Genomic DNA, 14,779 nt, shown 5'->3' on the forward strand with positions numbered 1-14,779 from the left:
TTGTAGTGCCTGTCTGTCCTGTCCAGTGCAGCTGCCAAAGCACACAGCTATGCAGCAGGTTAATATGCTCTCCACATTGCACCCGTAGAAGCTGCCTAGGATTGTCAGCAACATGCCAAATTTCTTCAGCCTCCACAGACAATGTAGGCTTTGGTGAGTCTCCTTAAACAGCCGCTCCATGGTCTTTGACCAGTTTAGATCCTAAAACCAGTTGAAACAAGCAAAGCACACAGGCACAGAAACACAAAGTAATATGACTGAACAAAGCCAAGGCAGAGAGGGAGGGAGCAAGATGCATAGGCAGCCTCACAATACGTTGCTTAATATGATGAAGGGCAGCCCTGCCCCCTGCTGGTGGGATGGCAACAGCTGTTCAGTGAACATCTGCTTTAATTATGTTTTGCATTATTTTCATTCCAGTGCTGGAAAAGCTAGGAAGCATTGATGGGTGATATGTAGATTAATCAATTATTGTAAGTTAATTCAAAGAAAGAAGGCTGAATTTTACACCACTGCATACAGTTAATTAAGAAGTTTAACCTTTTGCATGGCTGGATAGGCCAGCTTTACAAATACCATATTGAAATTCACTGAGATGATTTCGGTCCAACTCGCAATATGCAAGGCTCATTTCAGCAGCATAGACACATACATTTTTGAAAAATTTACATCCAGCGCCTCGCTAGAGTCGACAGTCAGATTAAACTACTCTCCAAGGACCACGTTGAAAAGAAGGTTCGATTTCACTCCTTTATTGAGACCAGTTGAAGGGTAAGAAATAAGCATACAATGTCTATAAAATGATAGACAGCAACAATCAAGGCACCATTTAAGTAGAAGTTAAACTTGTTAACCACGATGCTATTTGGTATCTTTACAAAAAAGCATTCGTACTAAATAAACAATATTACAGATACTCAGAAAATGCTCGTTATTAATAAAAATACACTCTGCCACTGAAATTATATTATGTGGCGTCGGGGGTACCGAGGCATCGCAGGAGCAAAGAGAAACACGCTCTTTATTAGCAGTCTGGAATAAAAAGCACATTAGGCACCCAAAGGGCATCGAACCAATTACGAACAGAAAACACAAATTTGTCAGACGCTGAACTGTAAGACGCATACACGGTGGCAGATTTATGTAAGCTTAGCGTACACACGAGGATCGGACAGGGTACACACAAGACACAGGTAAACACACGCACAACAATAAGGAAATGTAACCATTAGCATTAACAATGACAACACAACAAGGTCTATTTACAACTTGCGCCCCGCCGGCGCTACAATACAAATAATCCTTTCAAAGACCAACAAGCTGTAAAAGATGGACAACTCGAGCCCCTACGTCGTTACTACCATAGATATCTATAGAATGACTAGATGTCTCGTCTGCGTTGCTGGCCAACGGAGTCGAACGTCCGCATATGGCGGCCATCTTACCACAGGCTGCTCGCTCACCCAAAATATTGTGTTGATAGTAAAACATGTAATTTTTAAATAGCCATAACGTGCTCAATTTTTAACCGATTTTCAAACGGTTTGATTTATTATAAACGTCAAATATGTAGTTATGACACTGAATACTTTTGAATAATTATCTTATGTTCTAAAAAATAGAATAATGTTCTAGAATAGGTAGACTAAGCCTACAAGATTTCCCTTAACAAATATACATCAAGAAACGCTGCATGTTAAAATCCCCACCCTGTACAGTGATGACTATAACACAGCACAAAGAACTAAAGTCCATATTTCCAAATTGTTAATAAAAATATTTTTACACATAAAATGGTAGTAAACAGTTTGTTTAGACATTATAAAGGCACTTTTCAAAGATTTTTGAAGATTTATTAAAATCAATGTTTAGACAGAGGTGTTAGAGACATTTGATGGATTTTTTTTTTTTTTTTTTTACATTTTCATTAAAAATTTAGCGAAGTAACAAAGGTGTCCAAGTGGTGCTGGTTCTGGTCCTCATCCAGCTGGGCCTGATAAGAGTGGGTTAGCATTACTATAACTCATGATCAGTGGCGTCTGGTGAATGTGTCATTTTCACATACAAACGGAGCATTCTGGTGCATTCGGACAAAATAATAGATAAAAGTTAACATTCTCTCCCTGTGTCTGTATGTGTGTTTGTGAGAAAGTGAGAGAGAGAGACAGAGAGAGGGAATGTGATTTTAAAATGGGTGAGTGTGTTACGGCCAATCTACAGCCAAATACGATAAAATACCAATATAATGTGCGCAACCTTTTATGTGTGGTTGTTCAAGACACACTGAAGGCATGATGCCACCATAGGTTTGCAGAGAACTACATACAATATGCACACTGAAGGTGAGGGCCGCTGTAACCCAGTGTTCATCCTCACGGGAAAGGGGAGGGTGGGGGTGGGTTGTGAGGGCCGCTGTAACCAGTGTCCATCCTCACGGGAAAGGGGAGGGTGGGGGTGGGTTGTGAGGGCCGCTGTAACCAGTGTCCATCCTCACGGGAAAGGGGAGGGTGGGGGTGGGTTGTGAGGGCCGCTGTAACCAGTGTCCATCCTCACGGGAAAGGGGAGGGTGGGGGTGGGTTGTGAGGGTTAGGGTTAGGCTTCTTATTGCTACTGACTAAAATAAAGTAGTTTTGAGTGTCTAAATGTGCTGTAATAAACAACAAATTGTATACCTTGCAGAAACAAAAACGGATCACATTTAATCACGTGTATATTGATATATCAGTCTTATACACCTTAAATTATTTTTGGTCAGTGATAGACATACCCTTTGAAGATGTGCTGGGAAGCTGAAAATGGATGGCACAACACCATCTTTAATCCGCACAGTCTGCCCGGTCCTGTCAAAGTCCTCGGTCTTGAAGTGCTCACTGCAGATCAGTGTCCTGTCAGTGGCAGCAAAACCGTCCCTTCTTAGGGCAACTTCCCACTTCCTCCTCCTCTCTCTGGATTTGGGAAACCTTACAAAAGTGAGAAATGTACCCAGATATATCAATTATTGTCAACATTTTAAATCCATCTTTCCATTTAAGACCAAGGACACAAGTAAACACCTAGATTATCATATGTTGGGGTAACTGTATGTAAGCATGTATGTATGTACTTCAAGAATAAGATAAACACACAAACTATATTCAAACATTCAGTGATTATGTACGTTAAACAAAATATTCTAGACCTTGTGTCAACAACAATCTAGCAATACTATTATGTAATATGTACATACTTCCACTAAGTAACTAACGATTATCCTAAAAATAATTCATAATATTGTAACATCCTACAGGTGAAAGGTGATCCCTCGGGTTCTCGTTTCGAGACAACGGCGGTTACAGCAGCCATAGGCGGCACAAAAGTCTGGCATCTTGTCAGCAATTTCCTGTAGAAATCATAATGTAAGACGTTTTAACAAACCAACCAGACAGTAAATCATGTGTAAATTCAGTTAAATCATGTTTATAATGTGTGTATTATATTGAAAAGAAAGCGTAATTCTGCCTCGCCCCAAATTACTGGATAGCTAGTAGCCTAGCTAGACGTGATACACAACTAAATTGCACGATTAAGTCAGTTTTTTTTTTCGAGGAGAAAAGCTGCGATTTCAACATGTTCAAGCATCCAGAACTATAACCACGTTAATAATGTTTGTAAGAAAACACATAGTTTGTAAATCCATCAAGATTTCAGCGAGATAAGAGTATTAACGTTTGTGCAGGTCACTTACCTTACCTCCGTTTACCTCAGGTTCGAATGATCCCGCCAGAAAGCCAGCCTGTGGTAAGATGGCCGACCTGTGCGGACGCTCTAGACTCGTCATAATACATCTAGTCATTCTATATATATATCTATGGTTACTACAAGAATATGGGCTCCTACCCATGACATCATTAAACAAGGACCGATTCGCAGACGGGTTGTTTTGAATTAGGCGTCAAAAGAGCAAAGGAATAAACTTTCACAGCTAACACACTGAATTAATTAGAATGAAAAACACTGATAGCAGAACAATTACTATTAGTAGGAGTATAGGGATGCTACTGTCAATCTAAAGAAATACGGCACACCGGAACACAGCGTGGGACTGGGGGATTCTGATTGGATGCATAGTTAAATTATACCGATCTCTCTTTTTATGCAAAATAGTAAATAGATGAAAATAAGCTGGAGGTAACGCTGATACTAAAATTACTTTTACGGGTTAGTACAGCTTTTTGTGAATCTCTAAGCGACCTATGTTTATATGTAGTTAATAATTGCGTGGTCAAAGCAGTCCGTGCTAAAACAAACTTACATGTGACTGTATTTCTCTTTTTATTTGATAGGGCGGTGACGTTTTTGTTTTGCAAGTTTATCCTGTACTTACGTAATCCTATTTCTCATTGGTTATCGGGGGTTCTAGAACTACTGCGTCACGTTGTTCCTCGATCTGGCCGCAGAGGGATAGGACGTACAGTAGGTGGGTGAAAATACTCACAGTCAGATGCCATTCCATTACCCTGAACTTTATGCCAGCATCTACAGAGAGCCAGTGAAGAGAGACAAGGTACGGTGTATCATTGGAGCATTTGGGCTGACTGAATACCAGACTTCTTAGTTTTGAACGGTTCGGATCGATGAAGATGGAAAAAGTATGTGAGCTGCACTGTGGAATATATCCATGACCGGACCGGGACATTGGACTCAAACAGAAGACATTAGGATCAGCAGGTGAGGTTGGCATGCTGACCATAGAGGGATCGAATGCCGGTAGGTGCCGTTTCATTAAAATCATGTTGCAAGCACCTATACGGAGCCAATGAAGACAGACAAAGTTGGAGCATTGGGGTATTTCAGCTGATTGTGTACCAGATGTTCTGCTTAGTTTTAGAAAATTTCAGGTGGAGATGGTGAATGTCTGGAGCTCCACTGCCGCGTCTTAGTAATTGGCGATTTTACTTTGCAGCTGCACTATCACGGGGTCCTAACCGACCCCAACATTGTGTGCATGGACATGCTGTCCCTATATTTTGGTGGGTTCCTCGCATAGTTTTGTTAATCAAAAAGGAAAGACCTAATAAGAAGAATGATGATATAAAATTAATTAAAATAAGGTATGAGAATAAAATAAGATGATAAAAAATAAAAGCAATAATATAAATATCTGTTTTTACCTGGGGCAGTGCAACTCAGAGGATGTAAAATTTGGCAACCCCCAAACAGTGTGGTGACTGTATAAAATGCTTGTTTCGTGATTGCTGTTAAGAGTCCTTGTTTGGGCTGACAATAGTGTTTGGGCTGGTATTATGCTAAAAGTCTAGGATTCACCTGGCATTGGGGATGTGGTTAGGGTTACTATTATAGGTGGTATATAGTAGAGTGACTATATACTGTATAGGGCACAATGTTTCATGGTCAGCACCTGTTTGTTCCAGTCTTTCGCATCTTCTCCCTGTTTGGCCAGCAGGTGTCGCTGGCCATCCTGTCCTCCCCATAGTCAAAGTCCTATGTGTTTGCCCTGCTACCCGACTGCTGTGTGGCCACTTACTCCTCTGTCGTGTATTCAAATCCCGCTCCCTCTGTTTATGTTTTTTTGTGGATTTTGCTTCCCTAGTGTTTCATTTACATTTCTAGTTCCTATGTTTCGTGACTTGTATTCTGTTTTGGTTTTTTGCTTTGCTTTGGTTCTGTTTTACCTGTGCGGTGTGACAAAATTACTGTTTTGATAAATGTGCTTAGATGTGTTAAGTATATGCTCTTCTCATTTAATCCTGTTCATTTTGTGAGGCCGTGGGCTGATCCGCGTGTCGCAAGTTGGGAGGCCGCGGGCTGAGCCGCGTGTTGTGAGTTGAGCCCTGTCAGAGAAGTAATGCATGCCGCTTTCGTCAAAATGACAGGTCGGGTTAAAGGTTACAAAGATCAAAGGGTTAGGAGTCACAGAGGTCACTAGGGGGTGGGGCCAGGAGTAGTGGCTAGTTGTTATTTCCAGATGTTGCGAGGGTTGTGAAATTTGTTGCAGGTTGTTTTTAATTATTTATTGTGGTTATGTGAGAAGGTTGAAAATGGCGTGCGGAGACTGAAATGAAGCTGAAAATGACTTTGCGTTTGGGTGCTTATGAATACGTGTGTGGTTTGTCTGAATAGCCTGTGCTATGAGGGTGAAGTTGTTGTCGTGGGGTGTCTGTACCGGAATATGATTATCCTACGGTCATTATTGACATGATCTGGGACGAGCCTCTGACGGTGGAGTATGTGATGGGGAGGCATGGCTGACGGTGCTGAGCGGGCTGGTTACCTGATTGAGTGTGACCGTACGCTGGGGCTGCTTCTGGTCCGGTACTGTTGGAAGGTGAGCGATGTCCCTGTCAGTCCAGAACCTGGAAACGTTGTGGATAAAGAATTCTACTGCCCTCTGATGCTGGCTGTGTCTGCAAAGGACTTGGTCATTCTGAGAGCGCTGTTGGATCTTATTGCGTTGTTGTACAAGTCTGATAGAAACTCTGGGAAAATGAGAGAGTTGGAGCATAGAATGAGAGGAGGTGTGTCTGGCACTTTCCTCCAATAAACGCTTTGCAATCCCCTGCAGCAGTCGGTCTGTGTGTCTGTGAATCTGGCTGGGAGGGGAGGGAGGGGGAGCAGGGTAGTGTCTGACCCCTGCAGCAGTCCGTGTGTGTTTGTGTGTGTGTGTGAATCTGGCAGGGAGGACAGGGGGGAGCAGGTAGTGTGTCTGTGTGTTTCTGTGAAACTGGCAGGGAGTGAGGGTGACCCCCCTTTTACTTTAATGCGCGGTTATCTGAAGAAAAAAGTTGTTTTGAAGTTGGGGGTTAAAGTTGGGGTGAGTAGTTTTCACATACAGCTGTTATTTACACCCCGTGTAGGTCATCCCAGTCAAACTGTAATGGTCTCTGTCCATGTACAATTACATCTAGAAAATAAACACCAGCCACACATCAAATTAACATTTTGTCTTTCAGTGCATAAAAAGCTTTTTTGACGTTGGGGGGTGAAGTTGGGGACACGTAGTTTTCCCCAAATAGCTGTTATTTACACCCCCTGTAGATCATCCCAAGTCGAGTGTAACGTCTGTGTCTGTGCATAAGTACAAACAGGAGATAAAAGCCCAAACGTGTTTTTAAAACGTACAAAGTTTTATGTATTCATTTTGCAAATCAGTTTTGAAATCTAATATGAACGTGGCTTTTATTTTACAAAAGCAAAGTTGTAAAAATCTTGTAGGCATTTTATCAAAGGAGATTTTGTTAATGTAACATGAAGTTTTTTTATTTTCAAAGTTGCACAAGTGTTTTAAAATGTATCATGTATACGTGTGTTTTATTTTTCAAACTTTTACAAAAACGTCTGTCTACATTTATCAAATGAGTTTTAAAATGTAACATGCCCGGGTGTTTGATTATTCAAAGTAAAAGTTGTACATATGTTTTGTTATATGTATGCAGCACGGTCATGTTTTTAAAATGTACTAATTTTTGGGGGGTGGTGGGAATAAAGTGTATTTAAAGGGGTACCTCTCATGGACTCTACCAATCTTTACCAGCTTTTGAACCCTGAGCCACACGGAGACAGGGGGTTTTAGCTGTGAGACTCGACACCTACGCATTAGATGTTTATGTCAGCAATGCTCCCCATGTACCCAGTGTAGGGTCAGGTCCAGAGAATGACCTGCCAACATTTTGCGTATCAACGAATCTGTAACCATTCTTTCCATTCATTATATGCTGAGTTTTACGCAATTGCTTTTTGGCTGAAGCATAAAAAGCTGTATCTAGGAGTGCACCTGGTTAATAGCATTTAATTTATAAGAGTAGGAGCTAGTAAACTGCATTCAGCAGTCACATTAAAACACGTTAAAAACATTAAAGAATAAAGCCTTAGTCATATTTTAATAAAGACAGCTTTTCGGTAAATGTTGGTATTCCTACAAGGTGACCCAGAGGCCTATGCTTATAGCACCCGGGCGCCTGGTTTGAGATGCTTACTGAGGACGGCATGTTAAGTTAACAGCGGTAACTGAGCTGCACCGTGTTTCACACGTAATGAAACTTAGACCTAATTCAACAGAATCAGCCATCATCCATTTTGCAGTGAGAGTCCTGAGCGACAAGTGAATGAAGTTTCATTTTCGTACTTTACCACCTGTCGGTAAGTAAGGGAAATGGAGGCGGTAATATGTCGGACGCAATGGCACTGAGCGCGAGGGAGTCCGTGGTGCGGTGCGCTAACTGCTAGCTGATGTAACGCTGCAAACGGTGGGACTCTTACGTTTTTAAGGTGCGGCTAACTATCCCCGAGACATTTTAGCCAGGATCATGTATATTTGTTCTTAATGCTGCTCCATTAAAATAAATAAATAAAGACCCGCCACCACCTCCCCTCGTCGGAGGACAACTTTATATTTAATTCCAATTATGTATAAACAGAGATTTCTCCAGATAGGCCCACATCCACCCCATCCCTAATATTGTGAAGTCAGAGGTAAGCTGTAAGAAGCACAATATCTGATGGCAAGTTGAACAGAATTAAACTGATTATATAGATGGATGCGGACAGGCAGGCGGACGGACAGAGAGATACAGACGATAGACAAAGAGACATTAACAGCCAGACAGACAGGCAAATCAACAGACGGCTGAACAGACAAATAGACAGCCTGACTAACAGGTAAACGGTAGACAGGCAAAGACATACATGTGGACAGGCATTTATACATTTATATAGTGTATTATTAGAGTATAGAGTATGTTCGTGAGGAGGGAGAAAGAGAGAAAGGGAAAGAGAGATAGAGAGGGAGAGAGAGAGAAGTTATATGTATTGGGATAGTGACCAGGAAAAGAGGGGGGGGGGGGTGCAGAAGTTGAGAATAGGTGTTGTAAGGAGTATAAGTGGTTCAGTTATTACTGAGTAGAAGAAAAGTTATAAATGGATTCCAGATGTCTTTAAAGTTTTTGAAGGCTGATGTATTCTTCTTTTGAGCTGAAAGTTCTTCTATAAGGATGTGTTTTGAAATTAGGTTGATCCAATGATTTTTGTGACAAGAATTCCTAGATTTCCAGTTTTGAAAGACTATTTTCTTAGCTATATTTAGAGAGACAAGTACTGGGTGGAATATGGATAGAAGTGGTGTCTCCTAGAAGGCAAAGTGAGGGGGATTCTACAGTCCAAGATGGTGGAGAGCGTCTCTATGACTGAAGTCCATAGATGGTTGACTGGCTGACAAGTCCAAGTAGCATGCAAATATGAGTCGGTGCTCACCGAGGTCCAGTGTGGACAGATGTCTGTGTTGGCTAATCCCATTTTAAATAGTTTGCCTTGAGTGAAGTGAGTCCTATGTATGGTTTTATATTGTATAAGTTGCAGGTTAGTGTTAGAGGTCATGGAGAATATATTTTTGCAGATATTTGTCCAGAAATCTGGGGCTGTAGGGAGCACCAGGTCATTTTCCCATTTTGCTATTGGAAGTGTTCTGGACGAGGTTGAGGAGGCAATCATTTTGTAGAGTATAAAAATTATTTTTTTTTGGATGAACTGCAATTCTTAATAACTGTTCAATAGTGTTTGTGGGTTGGAGTGTGTTGTTTTTATTAGTTTTGCTTTTAAATATTGCTTTCAGTTGTTGGTAATGAAGGAACTGGTCTTTTCCAATCCCATATTTCTGGACAATTGTATGAAAAGGTAGGAATTGATTATTTTCAAATAGGTGATGGAGGTGGGTGATACCTTTAGATTCCCATTTGGAAAAGTGAATTGGGGTCTTATGTAGTAGGAAGTCAGGGTTGTGCCATATGGGGGTGCGTTTACAAGGTGTCAGGGTGGATTTAGTTATTTTATTGGTTTTCCACCAGGCTGTCAGAGTGGTACGAATAGTGATGTATTTGAATGAGTCCAGTTTTATTGCCGTTTGTGATAAAAATAGAAAATCTGCAATTGAGAGGAGGGTTGTTAAATTTTGTTCTAATGCTAACCACGGGTGGAAATTTTGCTTCTATGTCCAATTGAGAAGATATTGTAATTGATTTGCAAGAAATTAATGATGGAAATTTGGAGCTTCTAGTCCTCCTTGATGTTTGGAATTCTGTAGAGTGGCAAGTGCGATTCTTGGTGGTTTATTTTTCCAATAAAAGTGAGTTGTAAGTGAGTCTAGTGTTTTGAACCAATGGTCTGTGGGGGTGGTCGGGATCATCGAGAAGAGGTAGGTAATTTGTGGGACAGTTTTCATTTTGACTGCTGCTATTCTGCCTATTAGGGTGAGTGGGAGTTTGTTTCATCTTCAGTCTTTCGTAGTAATGGAGTGTAGTTGAGGTTTAAAAGTTCTGACAGTCTGGGAGAGATTGTGAATGTTTTCAGAGTTCAAGTGGTTACCCTTTGTTAGACATAGTGAACATCTAGCAATAATGACACAATGTTTTGAGACAGATCATTTAATTAGAACGATTACAAACAAATAAAAAATATTCAAGCATATTTTTGACCAGAGTCAATCGTAAACAGTTACATTCAGTGCACAACGTCCGTCAGGACCTGCTTGTTCCCTCCATAACCCAGAACGCGTGAGTGGCTGCATCTAAATCATTATCGTATTCATTGGCCATAACACCGCATATCAATTCATCCAGTTTGTTGCTTATGTCACTCTCCATCACCTATCAAACACTAGGCTGACTGTGCTTAGGCAACCACACACACACACACACACACACACATACAACATGCAAACCAGAAAAATATGCATATGCTTCTGGGGGATTTCAAAAGTTTCATTTATTTATTTATTTATTTGAATGGAGCAGCATTAAGAGCAAATATACACAATCCTGGCTAAAGTGTCTCGGGGATAGAGAACCGCACCTTAAAAACGTAAGAGCCCCAACGTTCGCAGCGTTACATCAGCTAGCAGCTCGCGCGCCACACACCGGACTCCCTCGCGCTCAGTGCCATTGTGTCCGACATATTTCCGCCTCCATTTCCCTTACTTACCGACAGGTGGTAAAGTACGAAAATGAACCTTCGTTCACTTGTCGCTCAGGACTCTCACTGCAAAATGGATGATGACTGATTCTGTTGAATTAGGTCTAAGTTTCATTAAGTGTGAAACACGGTGCAGCTCAGTTACCGCTGTTAACTTAACCTGCCGTCCTCAGTAAGCATCTCAAACCAGGCGCCCGGGTGCTATAAGCATAAGCCTCGGGGTCACCTTGTAGGAATACCAACATTTACCGAAAAGCTGTCTTTATTAAAAAATGACTAAGGCTTTATTCTTTAAAGTTTTCTTTTTTTTTTAACTTTTTATTTATTTCACACATAGAAAATCCAACATGACAATATACATTGAGTTGCCCCCACCCATTGGTCCTCCCCAGACATCAGATTCACCTACTTTCCTAATGTTATATCTTCCCTTGGTAGGTTGTAACCATATTAATAGATCACATTATTTAACTCAACGGTCCAAAGTAGCATTAGTACCCTTATTTATCCAAATCAGGTTCTTATAATTATAGAGAGAGCTTATAAACAACCAACCGCTCATATTACAGTACCAGGGGCACAACAACAAAAACAAAACAAACAAACAAACAAACAGATAAACTGAAAGAGGTGTTTAGGGCTCATTAATCAATTGTTTTATTGAATTCCATCTATACTCAAATTTTTCCAGTTTCAGTTGCAGTCTTGCTGTAGTTTTTTCCATAATATAGAGCTTTTTAACTCTGTCTCTCCATTGCATGATTTTGGGCGGTTGTGGCTTTAGCAAAGAGGCTGTGATTGCTTTTCTTGCTATCAAGAGCAAAACTCTGAGCAAATATTTATTGTCCTTATTTATGTGATCATCAGGCAATATCCCCAATATATACAGGTTTAGATCCAGGTGTAGCTCGATACCCAGTACTCTCTTTATATCTTTAGATATTTTTATATCTTTCCTCCAACATAAATTAGATGACATCATATTTTGAGGTGATTGATGGAGTATTAAAGTAACGCATTTTCACCTTCCAATCAAACTCTCTCCAAGTTGGGCTTTGGTTAATTTACTGTATGTCCTGACCTGAAATTTTCTTTCCAGTCACTATCAGTTATGGTAACATTTGCTTCCAGCTCCCATTTTTCTTTAGCCTCCATATTATTAGTACTTGTTTCATATTGTAGTGCCTTAAATATTTTTGAAATTATTCTCTTTTTTGTTTCGCCCTTTGTAAATGATATAAACAATTCTTCAACTTTGGTCGGTTCCTTGAATATTTTTTCCTTCTCATTATCGTTCTGGAGATAGTGCCTTAATTGCAGGTATTTATAAAAATCATTAGTTGGCAAGTTAAATTCCTGTTTAAGTTGTTCAAATGATTTCAGAGTGGAGCCCTTAAACATTTGTGCTAGAAATATTAACCCTTTATTTGCCCATCTCTCAAAGCCTATGTCTATAGTACAAGGAATAAAGTCTAGATTTTTAGCAATTTTCGAAGCTTTGTTCCCGGAACTTGATTTGTTTAGTTTATTTTGTATTGTTGACCATGTCTTCATTGTCTCTTTAATCAAATCATTTTGAAGCTTAAGCTTTCTTTGTACTGTTTTTGTCAAGAAGGGCAGTGTTTGTAAGGGTACATTTGGGCAGGACTTTTGCTCCATTTCCGCCCAGATCGTATCCTTCTCTTCAGTAATCCACACTATAAGAGCTCTAAGTTGAGCTGCCCAATAATAGTTCCTTAGATCTGGCAAGTTTAATCCACCTTTATTTTTGGGGGAGATGAGTGTTTTATATTTAATTCTTGCTTTTTTGTTTTGCCATAAAAACTTTGATATACTTTTATCTAGCATTTTAAATGTGGAGCTGGGAACCTTAAACGGAAGTGACTGGAATAGGAACAGCAGTCTTGGCAATACATTCATTCTAATTGTTTCTATCCTCCCAATGAGAGTCAAGGGTAGAATCTCCCATCTTTTTAGATCCCTCTTAATTTCATCTATCAACTTTTCATAGTTTGCACCAAATAGCTGTACATGAGATATTTGGAGTAATGGTAACACCCAAGTATCTAAACCCTTTGTCTGTCCATTTAAAGTCTGCTTTTTCTTTCAGCTCCTCTGGGCACTTCCCTGAAATCATCATGGCCACTGATTTACTTTCGTTAGTCAGATACCCTGAGATTCCTCCATATTCTTTAGGACTATCCATCAGAGCTGATACTGATTGGGATGGTTTACTCATGATTACTAACAGATCGTCTGCAAACAATGATATTTTATGTTCTATTCCTCCATCATCCCTTATTCCCTGAATTAGATTATTTTTTCTTATTGATTTGGCCAATGGTTCAATACTTATAATGAACAACAGGGGGCTCAAACACTCTCCTTGCCTAACTCCTCTTCTAAGCAAGAAGAAATCTAAACAACACCCGTTAACGCTTATCTGTGATTTAGGATCCTTGTAAATAGTTTTTACCCACTTTATTAAATTTTGTGGAAATCCAAAGGCTGACAATGCCTAATATAGAAATCTCCATTTTACTCTGTCAAAAGCCTTCTGGGCATCCAAACTAAGCATCATAGAGGGCTCAAGTTTGTGTTTTGTACTTGTAATTATATTTAATATTCTCCTGATGTTATTGGCTCCCTGCCATCCAGGGATTAACCCAGTTTGATCGGTTTTAATTACTTTAGCAAGGTATTTCTGCATTCTTTTTGCCAGTATGCTTGTAATGATTTTCAGATCATTGCCAAGTTAACTCACAGGCCTATATGCTTCACAAAAAAATGGATCTTTTCCCTCTTTATGCAAAACTGATATTATGGCTTCAGACCATGATTTAGGTGGGTCTCCAGTGCGTAGTTAAATACCTTATGTAACACTGGTGTTATTTCCTCCCTGAAACCTTTATAAAACTCTCCTGGAAACACATCTGTTCCAGGTGATTTATTATTTTTAAGAGTTTTTATTGTATCCTGTATGTCCTGCAAAGAGATTGGTTTAATCAATTCAGATGCCTCTTCGTCTAGCAATGTTGGTAACTTTAGGTTTTTAAGAAAATTTTGTGTTTCCCTATCATTAAACACATTTTTTTTTTGTCGTCATATAATTTTTTATAATAAGATGCAAATGCTTCTGCTATTTCTTTAGGTTGTGTCAGTATTTGTTTTGATGTGGGGTGTGTTATTTTTGAGACTATTCTATTAGTTTGAGCTTTTCTAAGTTGGAATGCCAGAAGGCGACTGGCCCTGTCACCCATTTGATAGTATCTCTGCTTTGTGAATCGTAATGGCTTTAACTGTTAAGAGATCATTCAGTTGATCTCTAGCCATTTTTACCTCACCAAATATTGAACTATCTGCTGTTCTTTTATGTTCCCACTCTAATTCCTCAATCTTCTTCTCTAGTTCCTTTTGCTTTTTTAGTCTAGCTCTTTTCAGCCTAGATGATATTTCTATAATTTTCCCGTGAATCACTACTTTCCCTGCTTCCCACAATATTGATGGTGATACTTCTCCATTATCATTTATTTGGAAGTATTCTTTTAAATTGTTTTATTTCTTTTACCACACTTTCACTAGCCAGAATCGACACATTCATTCTCCAGTATCGAAAGAAAGGATGCTTGTCCAAATCTATCTTTAGTGTAATAGGTGCATGGTCACTAATCGTTATATTCTCTATACCGCAGTCCAGTACTCTGTGCATATGTTGTTGCGCTGCATAGAAATGATCAATCCTCGAATAACTACCATGGGGGTTTGAATAGAATGTATAATCCCTCATCTTTGGATTTTTATCCCTCCAAGCATCTGTGAG

General features: G+C 39.8%; 1 long non-coding RNA gene across 1 annotated transcript; it reads right to left on the reverse strand.

Annotated features, from left to right (window-relative positions):
• Positions 1–736: 736 nt before the first annotated feature.
• Positions 737–4,653, reverse strand: LOC140588674 (uncharacterized). Its single transcript, XR_011989827.1, has 4 exons — positions 3,725–4,653; positions 3,285–3,379; positions 2,768–2,960; positions 737–1,993 (listed from the first exon to the last, which is right to left on the reverse strand). It is a non-coding gene; the product is annotated as an uncharacterized lncRNA (long non-coding RNA).
• Between the last annotated feature and the right edge of the window lie 10,126 nt (positions 4,654–14,779).

Source organism: Paramormyrops kingsleyae, chromosome 4 (assembly GCF_048594095.1).
Source record: "Paramormyrops kingsleyae isolate MSU_618 chromosome 4, PKINGS_0.4, whole genome shotgun sequence".
NCBI classification, from domain to species: domain Eukaryota; kingdom Metazoa; phylum Chordata; class Actinopteri; order Osteoglossiformes; family Mormyridae; genus Paramormyrops; species Paramormyrops kingsleyae.